This window comes from Tachypleus tridentatus, chromosome 5 (assembly GCF_004210375.1).
Source record: "Tachypleus tridentatus isolate NWPU-2018 chromosome 5, ASM421037v1, whole genome shotgun sequence".
Lineage (NCBI taxonomy): Eukaryota > Metazoa > Arthropoda > Merostomata > Xiphosura > Limulidae > Tachypleus > Tachypleus tridentatus.
Genome location: NC_134829.1, coordinates 20,358,742 through 20,380,058, shown reverse-complemented (window position 1 = coordinate 20,380,058; position 21,317 = coordinate 20,358,742). Strand labels below are relative to the sequence as shown.

The 21,317-nt window shown below is 35.2% G+C and overlaps 1 protein-coding gene across 7 annotated transcripts in view; it reads right to left on the bottom strand.

Annotated features, from left to right (window-relative positions):
• Window positions 1-689: 689 nt before the first annotated feature.
• The window catches only part of LOC143250661 (POU domain, class 3, transcription factor 4-like), a 59,903-nt gene continuing 39,275 nt past the window's right edge, over window positions 690-21,317 (bottom strand). Inside the window, exons 1-4 of one of the 7 annotated variants that reach the window (XR_013028289.1) lie at window positions 19,090-20,535; window positions 16,040-16,169; window positions 2,098-2,391; window positions 690-1,606 (exon numbers count right to left, since the gene is read on the bottom strand). The gene's annotated coding sequence lies outside the window, so the exon portion shown is untranslated. The other 6 variants (XM_076501537.1, XM_076501538.1, XM_076501536.1 and 3 more) reach the window with 6 other exon arrangements.

The following is a 21,317-nucleotide window of genomic DNA, read 5'->3' as shown; positions in this document are numbered from 1 at the left end:
AACGGGGATTCGAATCCACGACCTTTAGATTACAAGTCGAACGCCTTAACCAGCTGGCCATGCCAAGAGATTCCTCGATTCTATCCAGCCTTTTCTAGACGTGGATGACAATCTGGTTTCAATCATCATCAGTCCTCTCTAAACACAAAAGACCGTGTTTCTCCAACCCTATCCAGCCGATCCTAAATATGGATCACGGTCTGATTCTCATCATCATATATTCTCTAAATATAAAGAATTGTGCGTTTTATCTGTCCTTATTAATTTCATCTATATCTTGTAATTACTAAGTTTATGTAGATATAGATAATTAATATTTTGTTTTTAAATATTTAGAAGTAGGATTTAAACATAGTAATGTATGTGTGCTATCTGTTAAACTAAAGACGCTCGTATATTTCTTTAATCTTGGTAATTGTTTTTTAAATAATGTTTTGTGGGATTTATCAGTCTGTGTCTTACTGGTATTCAGTCTCTAATATTAATTATGAAAATTCTTCTAATTTTTTGTGCAATAAAACAATAACAATTTTAAGCAAATCCAGTGATTATTGTTACGTTTATTCAGTTCTAGTTGTTATTTTTTGTTCGTAAATCTTTGAAACACACATTTCACTAAATGTTATAATATAAAGTCCAGCATGTGCTAATGACAATAAGAACTCCCTCGAAAGAAGAAACACATAGATACAGAATTAGGAATCTCTGGTACAAAAAATTGTAAGAGTTAGTGAGAGAGAGGCAGTTATTTTCATTATAATTTGGAACAAAAGCTACAACGTGTTATGTTCGTATAACAAAGTTTTTCTGATACATTGAACTTCTGGTTAAATATCCAACAGACATAGTATGGCTACCTTACAAGTTAAATATCAGTCTTTATTAAATTGTGAGTATATTGGATAACAGATCGTGTTTTAGCATATATAAAACACCCGAGATTAAAACAAAAATAGATAAATACTATTACAATAATAACAGATCAAAATTAAAAGTTTATACTGAGGGTTAATCGCACTTTGTAAAACAATAAGTGTTCCTAGGTGCCATGGTTCTTCAAACTACTTCATTCATCTCTAATGACGCTAGTCTTACCGTCATGTCTAATCACCAGTGATTAACACTACAATTTCGATTGTACAAGTTTCTGCGAAAACGAGCGACGCTAATCGTTATAGTTTTTTCCATAGATCCTCAACTATTCGTGGATACGTCCAGCTTCTAAGATCACTTTTGAGTATAACAAAGGTATAAATGCTCAGTAGAGAAACAAAAATGAGCCTGACAACTTGCTCGAAAAGATTACTGTAACTCTAGTTTATTCAACTTTCTATATCGTGAAAAATAAACGTTGATTTCGGTATGAATCTGGAAATTTGTAAATTTGGTTTGTGAGACTTCGTTAACTTCAAATCCATATACATTATTTTTGTAACTGAATCAGAAGATATACAAGTTCGGCATCATCTCAATAACTATTTAGACCAGAGTTTTCTTTCGTTCTTATAACTTTTATTTTGCATTTGAGGGCGTAACTTCAGATTGTTTTGGGGCGTAGTTTCAGCCACGTAGTTGTCATAACTGTTCTGCTGGGCGAGTTGTTGTTCTACAGGAATATTAAAGGTTGGATTTATTTACAGTATTATTTAGCAGTCACGCTGTATGTATGTTTGTTTTTGGAAAAATCTGTAACATGAAACCTAGTCGGAAAATCGCTGTGAACCACATATATAGATGCTAAATACGTCACGAGTGAATTTAATAATACTTATACAGTGCAGAAGAACAACATTAAGGAAATGAAGTGGCAAAAGTGTAATATAAACATTTTTCAGGTATTACATTTTAACCTGTTTTCAGTGACTGGCGATTATAGCAGATTAAAATATCAAACACTTCTTTACTAGTGAAGAAAACAAGATTGTCTGTTAAAATCACTAAGGGTTTATTCATTATTATTTTGCATCTTATTTACCAAAACATTTTAATGTTTCGTGTTTTTTATTATCATAAACACTAAGTAGAATGATTTGACAGATCGATTTAAAGTGATGGATTATTTTCAAGCATTTGATTCAACAAATGGAAAGTACTTACCTCAAACAGACAATAGGCGGTATTGTTAATTGTTAATTCCACTACTCAAGCCTGGCAGAAGGTTTGTGACACTTTGAGTGTAAGGTGACGCCGACATCCCAAGTCATGCAGAAAGTGTGGGACATTTTTGCTATAAAATATCACTGGCAGTTAGTTATGCAGAGGTTCGTGACACTTTCAGCAATAGGTGACACCGACATCTTGGGTCTTGCGAAAGGTCCGTGACACTTTTAGTGTAACGCTACCCCTACATTTCGAGCTGTTGATAACCTTCGTAGACGAGTGAAACAGAAACTAGATGACGCAAAAAATAAATATTCTATAGAAGTTTACTTAATCAACTGAATATTCACGTAAAGCACTTATTTTATCCAGATTTTTACTGTGTCAGACAAACTTCGTTCATCTTAATTAAAAATCTTTCATATACTTTAATATCGTTCATTACATATGTTTTCCCCTTTTAACACGTTATTCTCGAAAACAATGTGGTGAAGAACATTGTTTGTTTGTTTTCAATTTCGCGCGAAGCTACACGAGAGATTTCTACACTAGCCGTCCCTAATTTAGCAACGTAAGGCTAGAGGAAAGGCTGCTAGTCGTCATCACCCACCGCCAACTCTTGGGCTACTCTTTTACCAACGAATAGTGATATTTACTGTAGCATTATAACGCCCCAATGGCTGAAAGGACGAGAATGTTTGGTGTGACGAAGATTCGAACCCGGAAGAACATTCAATACCTAATCTGCTCTTATAAGTTTGATTATTGTAATGTATGACAAAGCTGAGTACAGACTTAAAAGTGCAGAAGGCGTATATTTCTATCGCATCATGGGTGTAAAACCTCTATAAACAAGGTGTGCATTTGATAATATTCGTGATGTAAATAGTTCGTAGGTGTGACTTGATTGTATCTTTGTTGCTGCAATTTTATTTTTATGTGGGATTTTGTTTTAAATATGAGCATATATATATATATATATATGCATATAAAAACATCTAAAAGACGTGTATTTAAATTTAACACTTGTGTACGTAGATACTAAAATATACATTATTTTATATATATTTCCCAAGATTAGCTTCATTATATCACACGTAGCCAGATTTAACACAAATTAATTAAGAATCCATGCTTTGAACTTGTATGTATAATATCCTACGGTTATATTAAAATCTCTTATATTCAACGCATTGTTATGATTAATGCGCTGGAGCTAACGTATCTGTTGGCTCGATTTCTTAAACAACTCTTCAAAATTTGAGACAGCTCTCATTTGGAATGCGAATTTTCCTTTACACAAGACATTTCATTGTCTATGATTTTCGATGGCTACCTAAAGAGATTGTTTAAAAGTACATTTAAAACCGTTTCTAATTTATCGATATTGCTAATCTTACTTTATTGAAAGCTCAGACGTTTCGTTCTGTGATCTGTTTGTTATTCGTTTTATCGGCGAGTTCTGTAGCCACTTATTCAAACAATACAACAAATAATAGTTGTTTCACTTGTAGGATGTTTTGTCGGTAGAATTTTATCTTATATGTAATTCATTACCTCTTAGTTGGGAGTAGATTCTAAATGACAACTACTTTGGGAAAAAAAAAAAAACGTCGTGTGTAACTGATCGAAAGTATATCCAGCCAAAATTTGGTAAGTGAATCTATTTGTTATTGTGTAATGATGAATGAAAAGTATTGTTTAAGATCGGGCAAAAGTAAGTTGAAACGACCAAAACAAATCAACGTCAATCAAAAAAAAAGGAATGCCTGAGAAATGTTAACGATTAGTATATGGTTACATTTTATATATCAGTTATATATTACCACTCTTCATCTTGAAGGATTCCATAATAATACGAACTAGTGAGATATTTACGGAGATACTAAAATAGCCTGATTGGGTAATAACATACTTGTAGAAAATAAAATTAATTACTTTTTTATTTCCAGTGTTATTAATTTTTAATTTACTCATCTCTGAAGATTGTTTGTTTGTTTGTTTTAATTTGCGCAAAGCTACACGAGGGCTATCTGCGCTAACCATACCTAATTTAGCAGTGTAAGACTAGAAAGAAGGCGGCCAGTCATCACCAACCACCGCCAACTCTTGGGCTACTCGTTTATCAACGAATATATATATATATAAAGGTGGATTGACCATCATATTATAACGTCTCCAGGGCGGACAGGGCGAGCATGTTTTGTATGACGGGTATTCGATTCCGTGATTCTCAGATTACGAGTCGAGCGCTTTAACTACCTGGCCATGTCGGGCCCATCTCAGAAGAAGGGAGTCAATAGATTTGTCATTATCTTCACTAGTTATAGTTCATTTTGACTAGCTGGAATTTGTTGTTGTTGTTTTTTTCAACTTAGAAATATAACAATCAAAATTATCAATTTGTGCTGTGCATATATATATGTATATATATATATATAAAGCATTGGCGTAAAACCCTGTTTACCAAAAGGTAATAAACAAATTGGGGAAAGGATGATTACATTAATCATATTACTACTGAAAATCCTATATTCTAACGTCATTCATGCTTTATTTCCCACCCCGTCGCGCCAAACATGCTCGCCCTTTCAGCCGTGGGGGCGTTATAATGTAGGTCAATCCCACTATTCGTTGGTAAAAGAGTAGCCCAAGAGTTGACGGTGGGTGGTGATGACTAGCTGCCTTCCCTCTACTCTTACACTACTAAATTAGGGACGGCTAGCACAGATAGCCCTCGAGTAGCTTTATGCGAAATTCAAAAACAAACAATCTATTTCCCAGACTTCTTAACTTTTGCCTTCAATTAATATTTCATGACGTAAGACTTTTTCCAAGAACAAACCAACCAATCTTATCTCCTCTTGTGCAACTTTTAATAACTTGGCAAAAGTGTAAGATCTACATGTGTAACTTTATGCAAATTCAGGTCCCTTGGAGCTGATTGAAAGACTAGACAGGTGTGTTGAAGGACGGAATTACTACGATTTCAATTCCTGCAGTGTGGACAGCCGCTTCTAAGTTTTAGCCAGCTCCATATCTTGTTATTTTTATAACAGCAGTAACAGATGTGTTCGGGTCCAGCTTTACCTTAATGAAAGTTAAAACTCAAAAGTTTTCTTTCGTATCTAGCGTTAAGCTTGAGGGCTCATAAAGCTAAAATTCGAATTTCGGTTCTTGGGAAGAACGCTAAACAAATAGCCCATTAAGTATCTTTACCCTAAAGCAGACAAACAAATTGTTCTCATAACTTTCACTTCATACCTGAGGGCATTACTGTAGATTACATGAGTACAAGTGTGATCAGATTAAATTGTTGTACTAAACATTTCCCTGTTTAAGTTTCTTCGCTTTCATAGTAAATATTGAAGACTCCTTTGTTTGAAATATGTCATTTGGCTTTAATCTGTCTAACAATCTCTCCGTGACATGCATTTTTCCGACCACAACTCTATCCCTGTTGAAAACTTGTAGTAAACCATATATACAGATGATGAATATGTCGCTCTTGGCGCCACGGTTTCATCCTGTAGCGAAATGTTGCTGTATTACCTCGTGCAAAGCATTCTTATATCAGTACACGGCTCAGATATAATCAGATATAAAACTAATCTCCTATTTAGATAAATAAATACAAATTAGATTTAAGACAATTAGATATAAAATTGATTTCAGGTGGATTAGAGTTAACTGTAAAGTTTTATAACGCTAAGGTCCGAGATTCGATTCCCCAGTAGAGAGAAGGCCTATTATGTAGTTTCGCGCTTGAAACAAAACACGAAGCAAAACGAAATATCTAATATGAGCGTATAAATTAAATTTTATCTTTAGCGTATTTGATAGAGAGACAATGTTAATAGCTTAGAAACATGCCAATGGTTAAAGTTAAACCCCAGATTAGCGTAAGAACTAGCTAGCTAATACTAAGGTGTTAGACACACAGGGTTAACATTAATTTTTAGCTGCGAAATACTGTATTAGAAACATACTAAAATATTGTACATCAGTTCAAAGCAAACTGATTAAATACAAATTAAAAGTTTGTGAATTACAAATAGTTAAAGCAATAGTAAATAAACTACAAAATGATTTAAAGTGGGCAACAAAATACATGACTTATAATTCATTTCAGCTGATATTTCAGTAATACACTTTAAATCCATTCTGAAAAGCCCGGCATGGCTAGCTGGTTAAGGCACTCGACTCGTTATCCGAGGGTCGCGGGTTCAAATCACCGTCACACCAAACATGCTCGCCCTTTCAACCGTGGAGACGTTAGACGTTACGGGCAATCCAACTATTCGTTGGTAAAAGAGTAGCCTAAGAGTTGGCGGTAGATGATGATGATTAGTTGCCTTTCCTCTAGTCTTACACTGCTAAATTATGGACGGCTAGCGCAGATAGCCCTCAAGTAGCTTTGCGCGAAATTAAAAAACAAACCAACAAACATTCTGAAAACATTTTTCGTCAGAAGTATCATATAAGCGAGATATCAGTAAATGACGATTATTAATAAATTAAAACATCAAAAACTCTTTATTACTGAAGAAGAAAGATTCATCTGTCGAAATTGCTTGGGTTTTATCGTTTCATTTTTAATGTAATATTGCAAACCTTTTTGTTAATGATGCCTAAGCACCATAAGTACTTGCCATAATGCTGTAACAGACCGATTTATAACGACGTTAAATTTTAAAGCATTTCAGTTAAACAAATGAAATGTCCTTAACCTAAACAAGCAAAAGGCGTTATCTGTAACTCCAATAGTCGAGTTGTATTTGTTATTGTATATATTTATTTACGACAAAGTTACTAAATCTGTCTACCGCCATGTATAATTTTGAATTGTTGTCTAGAGGTAAGGCAGCTAGTCAGTAGACCTACACTAAGGGATCGACTGCTACTCTTATAATGCATTCACAATGTAGGAAATATTTTATGACGTCACCAGCACCAACATCCAGAGCCCTACCACAGGTCCAACCAGCTCCCTACTTTAGTCAACAGAAGCTGTGTCACACTGTTTGATATGAGTGACACCAAATGACACATTCCGAACTACTGATAATATCTGAGGGCGAGTAAAACAGATAAAATATGTAGTAAAAACATTTACAAACTTGTGCTACATAACTTAAAATGCTGCTAATGCTAACTAATTACTTTTTCTAGATCATTCATATAACCAGACAAGTTAGGCTTCTCTTAATTAAAAAAAATACTTTGATATATTTCACGAATAGGTTACCATGCTCCATTTCTCGTCCCATGGAGCTCTCATTTCTCAGTCGACGAGACGTAATCTTCATGAAGATAATCGTATGTAATTATTACCACATTGAACTACATATTTCACTGAGGGAACAGTAAAATAGTGGCGTAAGAAATGTTTACAGGTTTCTCATTATTTAAAAGTTTAAATGTGCTGGATTCAGTAAAGCTTTATTATGTTAATATAGCTGTTTAATGAGTTACGCTTTAATTATTATAGTGCCTTACATTATGTTTGTCTTGCTGTCTTGTTTTTCACTTCTTTTATTCATTACAAAATGCAAACACTTTATTTTAAGTGTGAAAGTATTGTTTTTGGCAGCCAACTGTTTTTAGTTTTAACAAATATTCCATTAGGTTTGCATATGATAGAAATACCTATATATTTATATATTGTTCCCACCGTAATGTTGTGAAAAAAACAAAATATTTATGTATAGTGAGTTTTCTTGCATATCCCAATAAAGTGTTTTTAAACTACGACGGAGTTTATTATATGCATAAGGCCGAGAGCGAACCACCAGTGGTTATCACATTGTCGTAGATCTGTGCTTAGCGCCCTGTTATTGCCCGCTCCCCCGAAAAAATAGCACTCTGCCCTCTATATCCGTAAGTGTGTTATAAGAGTTACAGTGGAATCTTACTTATTAATTAGAGTAGCCTATGATTTAGCGGCGAGTGGTGTTGACTATTTGTCTTCCCTCTGTTCTAATTATGTACATCTAGAGTAGACAGATGAGCAACTGTCCGTAAAACTCAATAGCAACCAACAACTTTATATATAAAGCCATTAAGAATAACTATGTGTGTAAACGTTTTTAATCAAACACTCAAATAATGAGATGAAAAATATATTTTATTAAAACCTGGTCCAAAACTAAACAGTAACAACAGCAAGAAAACTCGGAACTGCATAAGAGATTACTTTAATGTTGTAGCTATCAGCAGAATTAGAACGCAGACTCAAGTAAGGATAGATTATAAACTGCACAGTAATTACATTTAAGAAGAGACACGTGCGTGTTGAGGCTTAGAATGTTCTACACATCTGTTGATTGTTTTTCTTCGCACTATTTGTATTCAGAAATACGAAGGTGTCGGTTTAAGAACAGTATTTGCAGAGAAATAACGTCCACTCTGTTGAGAATTGGTAACGGAAGTAGCAAAAAACGTTTTCTATTAGTTCGCTTAAACTTATGTTGTTACATCTCTTAATCACTTTGTACAGAACCACAGATCCCTTAGAAACGATCCGACTTTTCGTCAGGTTGTTCTGCACGTCTATGTTTCCTTCTCATCACGAAAACTGGTTTATAAGTCCATAAGGGAAGTTTTTATACTGGTCTCTATGAAGCATGGACACATCTTTGAAAAATACTCCTTGTGTTCTTTCTGTTTCAAGATCACTATTGTATACGACAAACACAATATACGCTTCTCTTCCCTTTAAAGTGATATATTGTTTTTACTAGTCCCCAATGGCACAGCGATAAGTCCAAAGATTTATGACGCTAACAACCGGTTTTCGATATCCGTGATGGGCACAGTGCAGAAAGCCCATTGTGTAGCTTTGTGTTCAACTACAAACAAAATTCTTTCTTTTAAACTTCCATACAGCAGTTTGTGTTAGGCAAACCCATTTTGTTACCGTTGTTTTCCAAGTTCTCAAATAATTTACAGCAAACTTAGTAACCATTAAATAAATGTCCCCCGCTGTTACAGCGATAAGTCTACGGATTTACAACGCTAAAATTAGGAGTTCAATTCCCTTTGGTGGGCTTAACATATAACCAGAGGTGGCTTTGCTATAAGGAAACACACACACACATTAAATAGATAACACCATAGTTAATTTAATAACAGAAAATTATAAGATTTTTAATAGTTCTCAATTATAAATACAAATAATTATTTTAAATTTTTAGACATCATAAGAATATGACGAATGACAGACTCTCTTAAACTAATATTTGCACTATATTGTCTATAGGCTTGAAATAATTACGCGATTCTTTTTATTGAGGCTTAGCATTTCGTTACTCACGACCAACCTTATCCACATGGAGGTCTTGAGTTACGGGGTCAAGATGTAGACATTCGAGAGGCACTGGTGATAAGTAGCTTCGTGATTAACAAATTATCTCCGTGGCTTGTGATAGAAAGGCATTGCCGCGTTTCTTAGTGCGAGCTAATCTGATGCACTTCTGACAAAAGCGCACGTGCGGTCAGCATAGGCCTAACTGAACCACCATGTGTGATTTACATCCTATGTTCTATGAACACAAACAATGCTGTAAAAAGTTCTCTCTTTATAACTATTCCCACGTTTTGGGGCATTGTGTTCCTCTCGTGTAACGCACGAACATGCACATGTATATAGGTACTCATGAAGAACTCAGAAATGAGACAGAGATGGAGAAATTTTAAAACAAAAACACCTAAAGCAAAAGAAGATAAACAATAAAACTATTTTCACAATAAATTTACTGTCATATCTTGTCAGTTAATATAAAGCATGTAACTTGTTTTTGGTTATTATTATTTATCGTTATACTAAAACAATTGAATACTAGTGTCATAAGGAGTTTAACAGGAAATTATACAGAACTATAAACATCTTACCACCTAATATTACCTACTGTCCTACCTGAAAAATTAATACTTAGTGTTAAATTAATATTCACAGCAAGTTCACCTAAACACAGTGAACTTGTTACCAGCTAATATTACCTACTGTCCTACCTGAACACAGTAAATTCATCTGAACACGGTCATTTTATTTCAGTCGATATTACCTACCTGAAAAGTTAATGCTCAGTGTTGAAATAATATTCACCTAAGCACAGTGAATCAGTTACCAGTTAATATTACCTACTGTCCTACCTGAAGAGGATTGTACTAATGTTGAAATCAGATTCATAGGAAACTTATCTATTACCTCTTAAGCTATAAATATTTCGAAGATGTTTCAACATTTATTTAAATGTAGAGCTTATGTGTGATATAACAAACTGCTAAATTATAGAAACAGGTCATCTTTTCTTTTGCTTACGTAATACTTAATATGTTTATGATAGTGATGCGCACATAAGGGTGTTTGTTGTGGATTAATAGGTACGTTTGCTACTTAAAAGCTAATATAAATCAAAGGCGATTAAAACAAAACCATGAAAATGAATGAATGCATTCCTTGAGCGAAGTTTGAAATTTGTACAGTTCTGAAAACCAGATTGAAATATATTAAACGAGTCTTGGAATCTAATTAAGTTTAATTTCTAATAATACCGAGTAGCGGTAAAGTTTCTTCTAAAAATAATACTTCGAATATATTACATTTTAAAGTGTTTTTATTGTTTATATTAACTTTTCTCGATACCATTCCATGCGCAAGATTTTAGATTGATCAATTAATTCTAGCGAAATTCTAAATGATTTTATTAACTTAAATAATATTTAATTACTTGTAATGTTTCTGTTTATTTTTTGAGTGAATGGTTTTCAAAACAATAGACTTTTATAATCTTTATATTAATGTTAGCCTTAATTAATAACTTAGTTTAACATCTGTTCTCTATATTTAATTAACATCGATTTATTGTGTTAATAAACAATATAGAATGAGAAATATAAAGGTTGTCATTGTTGTTTATTGTTAAACACAAGGCTATATCCAAAGACTCTTGGATTCTGTGCTATCTGATATCTTGTTCATTTAGTTTGATAAAGATCCATGAAGACGAAAAACCCACTTGTAGAGAAAATTATATATATCTAAAAACGGCTGGTATGAGTAGTGAAAGCATTATGTAGAGGAGCGAACAACGTTTCGACCTTCTTCGGTCATCGTCAGATTCACAAAGAAAGAAAGAGGTAACTTTCCGATAGTTGACCGACCACATGTTTGAAGGCTGTTGTGTAATCTAAGGACGCCCTCTGCATTTATACACTCAACTTCACAACCGCTTTCAAACATGTGGTCGGCTATCAGTCAGTTACCTCTTTCTTTCTTTGCGAATCTGATGATGACCGAAGAAGGTCGAAACGTTGTTCGCTCCTCTACATAGTGCTTTCACTATCTATACCAGCCGTTTTTAGATATATAAGTTTGATAAAGAAGTTGAAGAAGTAAATTATCTGAAATAAAAGAGACGAAGATATTGTAATAAGTTACAACCGTATGGTAAATTATCTTTCTGGCGTTATTGCAATAGTCATGAGTGGTCGTTGCTGTCCCGACTTTTCTGGTAAACTTGTTCAATAAAAAGGTTTATTAAAAATCGTCTTCTAGAGATCGTCAACTGTTTTACCTGAAGGTCTGGAAAATCACCGATAAATAAATTATAAGGAAGGATATGAGAAATGAATAAAAGAAAGATCAAACATAACTCGGATTTGGAGTTAGAAACTGTTTCTTTATTTACAGAGGCCCGGCATGTTCAGGTGGTTAAGGCACTCAACCCGTAATCCGAGGGTCCCGGGTTCAAATCTCCATCACCCCAAACATGCTCGCACTTTCAGCCGTGGGGGCGTTATAATGTGACGGTCAATCAACTATTCGATGGTAAAAGAGCAGCCCAAGAGTTGGCGGTGGGTGATGATGACTAGCTGTCTTCCCTCTTGTCTTTCACTGCTAAATTAGGGACGGCTAACGCATTTTGCCCTCGTGTAGCTTTACGCGAAATTCAAACAAACAAACCAAAACTTATTTATAGAGCTTTGAGGTTACGATTTTCACTCATTTTTGTTTTACTTTGTGTATTTGTGTTTTCTTATAGCAAAGTCACATCGGGCTATCTGCTGAGCCAACCGAGTGGAATCGAACGCCTGATTTTAGCGTTGTAAATCCGAAGACATACCGCTGTACTAGCAGGGGGTTATTGTTTTACTATAATGTAATAATTGAATTAAGAAGTTTACACAATATTATATAAAGAAACAGGTCGACAGAGTTTTCTTTGTTTCAGATATTTGCGTAAAGCTGTACAAAAACTATCCGCAACTTTGAACTGCGATACCAAAGGGAAAGAAACTAGATATAAGTACTAACCACCATGTTTTGAGCTAATCTTGTCCAACCGAGATTATTATTGTGATAAATATTTATGTTTAAAGCCAGGGACGGTCAGAAATGTGGATTTCTTTTCGCGAGATTTGAACTTCACTTTTTGTTTAGTGCACTTTGGACCAAAGTGCGAATAAACGGATAGTAAATTAAAAATAATGAGAAAAGGTAGTAAGACGGGCATTGAAAGATCCACATTTAGACAGAGAGACGTACATATAAAGTTTGAAAAATACGGTTCACAAGAAAAATATAAATAGAGGCAGATAAACAGGCAGTCACTTATGTGAATGGGTGGTCAGATAAACAGTGTCAGATGGAAATAACTAAAGAAATGACTAAATGATATACTGTTAATTCAAACCCTAAAAATGCATACAAGCTCTTTCATGATGTCCACTAGCGTACCCAGTTTCGAGACACTGTCCAACGCCTCTTACTTCCTCCCTAATAGATCATGTTCGACTGACTGTTTCCCCTGGAGTGTTAACGTTGAAATAAGGCGAGTCAAGCAAATTCGTTTATATTGTGACTGCACATGCCTTTTTCTCTCTCTTTCTCTTGCTGAGTTTGTATCCGCCAGAGGGGTTATTGAAGGTCAGAGCTGACAGATGGGTGAAGATATAATTGACAGCGTAAGCCCTGCCGTGAATGATCTGTTGAGCTACCAAATAGAAACCAGAGAAACAGAACCATCGCAACCCAAGGCTACAGCAGACAGACTGTCAGGTAGATAGCATTGACAAATGGCCATTCAAAACACAAAAAACCGTAACTGATATGACAGGTCTTTATTTACAATAAATCTTGTGAAGAAACATTCACATACGTTAAACATCTTGCAAATCGCACGAAAAGGAATGTTTGGGGAGGAAAATGAAGAAATCGGTAACAAACGGCCAACCAATCACACTGATTTACATAGAAGTGAATACACATCAAATTCGAACTAACCTTAGTGGAAGAAGTTTTGCATCTTAAATTTCTTAGTTATTAATGTTAGATTTTTTTTTTGTTTCGAAACACGTATTGAGCTAAAATGTTCTACGTCGAATTAAACTTTCCTATCAGAAGCTAGAAAAATACTTTGGTTGAGAATCAAATGGAAACATTCATAAGTTTTTAAGTAAATATCATATATAAGATTTAGACTTTGACGGCCCGCCATGGCCAGGTGGGTTAAGGCGTTCGACTCGTAATCTGAGGGTCGCGGGTTCGAATCCCGGTCGTACCAAACATGCTCGCCCTTTCAGCAGTGGTGATGACTAGCTGCCTTCCTTCTAGTCTTACACTAGTAAATTAGGAACGGTTAGTACCATTAGCCCTCGAGTAGCTTTGTGCGAAATTCAAAAACAAACCGACTTTCACATGAGACTCTTGGATTCTAAATAACTCTACTGATTATATGTAGCATTCATAGCTTAAAGACCCAACACCAGTGGTTCAGCGGTAAGTGTGCATGCTCATGACGCTAAAAGTTGGGTTTCTATACATGTAACGGACACAGCACAGAGAGTCAGCCCCTGTTGTAGCTCTGCTCTTAACAACAGTGAAATAGTAACTTAAAATTATTCAGGAGAAAACAGTAGTGAAAGTAAAAATAATTTCCGCTTAGTGAAAAGATATAAACAGATGATCGAATCCCTGTCAAACCAAGCATGCTCGCCCTTTCAACTGTGAGGGAGTTATAACGTTATGGTCAATCCCACTACTCGTTGGTAAAAGAGAAGCCCAAGAGCCGGCGGTGGGTGGTGATAACTAGCCTTCCCTCTGATCTTACACTGCAAAATTAGGCAAAAATACAAACAATAAACCATTGAACAAAACCTCACCGCCAGTTAAAATTAATTTCATAAGCTATGTTTTGTTTTCTTTCAAACGCTACATCAAACAAACAAAAATGTATAATATTTCACAATGTGAATAATTTTACCTCCCCCATGCCAACACCTCACACACACACACGTAAATACTGTTTCAAAACAATTTAATTGTGGCCATCAACAAAAGTTCATGACAATGGGCACAATGTTGATGTACAGTTGGTATATAAATGTCAATCAGGCCAATTGCCTCTCGTGAGGCAATCGATGTTAGTAGCCGATTGAAGTTATACGTACAAGTGATTGTGTTTTGGAAATCTAGTTTTAAATATCGGTAAAAAGAAGGATCCAAAGAATAAAAAAAAACAAGAAAAACGAAGAAATAGCAGCAGGAGAATAGATTGTTTGTTCCTTTTGAATTTCGCGAAAATCTAAAAATGGACTAGGACTATTTGCGCTATTCGTCCCTAATTTAGCAGTGTAAAACTAAAGGGAAGGCAGCTAGACATCACCGCTCACCGCCAACTTTTGGACTACTCTTTTATCAACGAATAGTGGGATTCACCGTAATATTACAACGCCCTCACGGCTGAAAGGGCGAGCATGTTTTATGTGATGGGATTCGAATCCGCTTCTCTCAGATTATAAATCGAGCACCATAGCCTTCTGGTCATGCCGAGCTCAGCAGAGAAAAACAGAACCTGACACCCACCTGCAGATGGTTGTTTAAAGTAGGAAGGAAGAACGGTCGTCTCTTCGTGAACAATGAGCCCTTCGATGTCAATCCCGTCGCATGCACCCAAAGAAATCCACTCCGCCCTAAACGAAGTTTCCATGTCAAAGAATCAGGATACGAGGTTGTTTAACCCTATTTTCCAACATCCTAAAAGCTGATCCACCCTTTCATAGTCAGGTGGTTTCCTGTCAGAGTCTAACTACAGCCACCCTAGGTCACTCGGGTTAGTTCGTTTTGAAAGGACTTTGTGATAGATAATAAGTTGGAATGTTGCTGCTATAGTGTGTTTGTGTATAGCATAATTTTCAAATCGAAAGCCGTACTACATGAAATCAACTTCGTAGTTATGAAATTATTTAAGATTATATATACATATAAACACAAAGATTTCAGAACCACTTGTGAATAACTCTGTGGATAAAGTTTATTTTGCAGTAGTCCACTCTGTATACGCCAGAAATACATATATACATACTTTCAAGATTGCACGTAAATGGCAATGCACATTATAGGCAAATATTAACATTATATACAAAATATCTTACAATTGTTGTTCTTGAGGATTATGCGCAGACCAACCCACAAGTTATATGTAGTTGAGATGTATCAAGTTAGAAAACATAATAAACTTTATGAACTTAATGTCTTACATATTGAATAATAATTTAAAAAAACTAGACCACTAAATTATATTCACATATAATGTGATGTATACAACGAAACACAAATGTTAAACATGATTTACAGGACGAAATTTAAACGTTAACAAAACATACTGTATTTCCTTCTTCAAATTTAAGGTGAGAACTATAACAACACTTGACATAACCCGATTTCAAACACATCTTGGATATGTACAATAAGTCACAGCTACATACATAATAACAGCACTTTTTAATAACACTTTGTTAGAGGTATTAAAAACAATAGCCAATTAAGTATTCCTTCCATTTTATTTGATAAAACTATGTTCAGTAAACTTAAATAGGCTAGAGACCAAACATAATACCAAATAATACTTGAGCAGAAATTAAATATTTATCATACCCAATTATAATCACCATGTAGATTTTCCTTGACACGTGTAACGGAAGTTATTTTTAACTGGGTTTGCCAACTGTTGATGACCAGCAATATTGGAAGTATGACTTATATACAAAGAGGATGTAGCTGAATTCTAAAAAAAAAGAAACAAACAAACAAAACAAATACGTTATAAGTTAAATTAAAACACATTAATTATTTAACATTTGACGTTACAGGAAAAAAGAGACGCTCTGTCCTTGACATAATGAGAATACTTTACCATAATATTTATATATAGACTTATTTAGGCTTATGAACAGCCTATACTTTAAGTTAACACTCCTACGAAAAGTGGGGCCTAATAGGCCCCAGAGCAACTTGAAAGGTTATTAATATTAGGCTAATAATTTTGTATTTAAATGAAATTGCCATTTAAATCCATTAATGAATGGATTAACGAGATTCCCACTGTCCCTATCTACTATCTAGCGAAACCACAGCCAGGGTAACGGGCTTGGAGAAATCAGGACTAGAAACGTCTTTTCGTATGAGTGTTAAAGACGCATATAATGTCTCTGATATAAGGTATCAATGTATCGAACGTTCGACATATATACATATCAAACAATCAATGTAAATATTGGAACTTATTAAATTTAAGATAAAATATAGTACATATATCTGATCATGTAATAACATAATATCATAGGTGGAATATGGCCAGGTGGGTTAAGGCGTTCGATTCCTACTTTGAGGGTCGCGGGTTCAAATCCCAGTCACACCAAACATGCTCCCACTTTCAACCGTGGGGGCGTTATAATGTGACGGTCAATCCCATTATTCATTAGTAACAGAGTAACTCAAGAGTTGGCGGTGGGTGGTCATGACTAGCTGCCTTTCTCTCTTGTCTTACACTGCTAAATTAGAAATGGTTAGTGCAGATAAGCCTCCTGTAGCTTTGAGCGAAATTCAAAAACAAGCAAATATTATTATGACATTTATTTCATTTACCATTATTCAAAACATTGTAGTTAATAGTTGAAATCAGTTTCGAAGATAACAAACTCAATAACGTATATGAGTTTCTTGATTTGCACGTTTCAAAGAATACTGAGGTTAAACATTGCAAGTTTTTAATTATTACGGATTGAATATGGCTCTGGGAATTATGCTTCCATAAAAATAATACGCCATTCAACAAAATCAAATCATATATACGTTAATTGTGTGCCATACATGTTCACATATTGTACATTTAACCTACAAATGAACTTGAATAATATATAAGGAATTGAGGATATGACAATGTCTTTTTCCCCATGGGTTTTCCAAATAGTAAAAACAAGACAAATATTTAATACGCAGACATGTTGGTGTGAGGTAGGAAGAAGCAGCATTTATGACGTTTTCCACAAGGTTGTTTTATGTGCCACTTTAGTTTGTTTATTTTTGTAATTTCGCGCAACGTTACACGAGAGCTATCTCAGATAACCGTCTCTAATTTAGCAATGTAAGACTAGGAAAAGCCGCAAGTCATTACCACCCATTTCCAGCTCTCGGGCTACTTACACTTTTACCAACGCATAGTAGGATTGACCGTTACTTTACTACGCTCCCACGTCTGTAAAGGCGAGCATTTTTTTGTGATGGGAATTCGAGCCCGCGACTCTCAGTTTAGGATTCGAGCACCCTAACTATCTGGCTATACCAGACAGTGCCACTTTAAGTAACTTTAGAATTGAAATTAGAACTAAGTTATGAGGAAAATAAACTATGGAAAAGCCAGTTTGTTTAAAGTTCCTAAGATTCACATAGCTCATGTTTTCCTCACCTACAGCCTGTGAGCATCGTAATAAGACAACAAAGGCAAATGACGACCATATATGAGCACATGAGGAACAGACATGAGCACAACGTTGTTTATGTGAAAGTAAATAGCTCATTCCGATACAACGTTCCTTTTTCCCGTTTAAGTTTAATCCATGAGTGAAGTTTGTGAACAATTTAGAGTAATTTTAATTTTAAGGTGAATATTTATCGTTTGAAGTAACATTTTATATTTTAGACGTTCTTGTTTTGTTATTGTTTTTTGCTACACAATGGACTTGTTTGCGCTCTATCAACCACCGGGAATCAAACCCTGTATTTTAACGTTTGAAGAGAATAAACTTACCCTTTGACTCACAGTGGGACATAGTATCGGTGAGCTATGAGTATTTCCTTGCTTTAGTGTTAAACTTTATTTAATTCTATTTGTCTTTCTCTCTACTTACCTATATATCTATCCATATGGTAATTTGCACGATACACTCTAAATGTTAATAATATAATTTGACAAATAAATTATAAGGCAAACGTTTTTATTATTCGTCACTTTACATAGAAAGGTTTGTTTGATTTGTTTTGAATTTCGCGCAAAGGTACGCGAGGGCTTTCTGCACTAGCCATCCCTAATTTAGCAGTGTAAGACCAGAGGGAAAGCAACTGGTCATCATCACCCACCGCCAACTCTTAAGCTACTCTTTTACCAACGAATAGTGGGATTGACCGTCACATTATAACGCCCCCACGGTTGAAAGGTCGAGCATGTTTGGTGAGATCAGGATTCGAACCCGCGACCCTCCCTCAGATTACGAGTCGAACGCCTTAACCCACTTGGCCATGCCGGGCCTCATAATCCACTGTGTAACTTTGCGGTTAACAACAAACAAAGAAAAAAAATAAAACAGCAACATGCATTAATACATACTTATTGGATTATTTAAATGCTATTTAGTTCAAATACTTATCTCAAGACATCTTGGTAAGACTCGCCCCTCTGACCATGCATTTATTCTTCACCCTCGATAAAACTAGAAAACTGGGTTATAATAACAGTTTCTTGCACATACAAATATCTCGGTTATACCACCTGCAGCGTTGAGCATGTCATTACAAACACGGAAATTAGAAATGAAAAACCCGTAATAAGTTGAGTGAAGTAGCTCAGAAAGAAAGAAAAGAATACACCACAAGCCATATAGTTTAAGTACTACAAGACAGAGAGAGAAGAAGAACCGAGAGACACCTACCGGAATTCCAAGTAAAGTGTTTCAAAAAGGCGTTCCGGCTCCCAGTCGACGTTCCTCCATAAACTCCACGTTTCCAACTGACCAGGCCCTATAAATACAGGACTTGGATTCTCGAACTATGTGATTTGTGATCTCATTTGGCCAAGCTGAACATTAGCAATTACGTAATGACACCGTATGGCATTGTACAGGATCTCTCCGACCAGTACTTTGGGCCAGAGATTATTATGTTTGTTAATGGGCTTCATTGTAAGGCGAAGTAAGGTCAGTTTAAACTAGGGTTTAACTTTATTACAACATTATTGTTTAAGCCAGTCTTGTTCGTGTTTTTGTTTCATGCAAAAAGATAAAGAAAGCGTGGACCATTGTTATTTTTTCAAGGTTGGGTTGGGTTTTACACTTCGTTTTTCTTTCTTTGATATAAACGAGCGCGTGATTTCTGTATAGATTGGGAGACATTGCACAACAAACTAAAGGTATAAGCACATCTTAATTTGGGGCATTTTCAGTATATTATATCATTAGCAGTTGTTAAGAATAGAGTACTTAAACTACTTGGCGTTTCTGAACTTTTGAAAGCAAACCTTCCACATTTAACAAGCCAATGTTAAGAGGTAGTGTCAATAGGAGAGACACAATAGCTTCAAGGAATAAAACACAGGTTTTGTTGAGACTTGATGTAACATATAGTAAAAGTTGTATTTACTCTCATCTTTGTAATTTTATCTCTTCATCACGGGCTGAAAAAAAAAGAAACAAAAAACTGAAGGATTGGTTTCAGATAACTATATAATTGTAGGTTTTTTTCAGGGCCGAGGGTTAGGTTTACAACAGATGTGATTGTATCTCTTGATTACAATTGTATGAACAATGTAAGTGCAGAGGGTTGTACATGTGATTTATTTAATGTGATAAATGAACCTTGTGTCCTGTCAAACTCTCTTCTATACATAGTTCTAACATATATTGTCATGCTAGACCAATTCGTGAAGTTATTTCCGATTGTATATATTTTTTAAAAAAATGTTTTATTTTCATTATTACCGATTTTGTAAAACGAAAGTTTGCGAATAAAATGATTGTAAAGTTAAATAGTTTACTTCACCAACGTTTTACTAAAGCCGTAAAAGTTGAATAATGCATTGATAAAGTGTAGAGATATTCTGTGTTATTTTTATCCGTTACTGCAATGATTAATAAAGCACGTTAAACATCTCTAAAAACATTTTCAGAAACCTCTTTAATATTTCGCAGTTGTGTAGAAAGCCTCTTCACCGTCTCTCAGAAACTCTGGGCCCATGAGTAGAAGAAGTAATAATCGTACGAACAAGAGTCAGTAAACAGTAAGTAATTATCCTACCAATAAGACAAGCCACACACAATAACAGAAAAGCAATACACTGGGTAGTTGGATTGTAGCTTATTTACGCTACTAAGTGGTCTCATTACTTACGCTTTGGGTAGACTTAAAGCAGGTGAGGGGGTTTCCAAGTGGAAATCTTCTCAACAGTAGCCTGAAGTACAAACAGTGTTTACATCAATTTCCTCTTGTAACACAGACGGTCAGTGGAGATGAAATCTCCAGGCAACCAGTTTCTTCATTTGTTCATTACTATTGCAGAAACTGTCTTAAGCAAAGTTCGAGTTTGACAAGTCTGTGATTTATATCCTACTTTTCTTATTTTACTTTTTGGTTTTTAGAAGTAGTTTGTAACCCGTTTTTTAGCGGTAGGGCACCGCGATCATTCTCTCCTTCTACGGCCCTCGTTGACGTTCGTGTTTTGGGGTGAAGGCACGCTGTGTTTAGCCACACCTGAGAGCCGTATCTTTCTTAAATTACCTGGAGGCATCTTGAGGGGTGAGACGCCGCATAGTTACGACTCAGCCACGTAACACAAAAACCACATCCAAATACGAAGTACATGTGGAAAGGTAACATAAACAGGCACAGGCAAAAAAAATGTAGTTGCCACAAAGTGATGTTGGAGTTGTTGTTTTGAATTAAGCACAAAGCTACACAATGGGCTATCGGTGCTCTGCCGACCACGGGTATCGAAACCCGGTTGTTAGCGTTGTAACTCCACCGACATACCCCTGAGCCACTGGGAGGCAGTTGAAATGGAAATAAAATTGCATTACAAACAATTTTCATAATTTTTAACATCGTTTATCCAAATATGAATTTTCTGATCAAACGAGAAAAAAAATGGAAAATGACCTCTGACCTT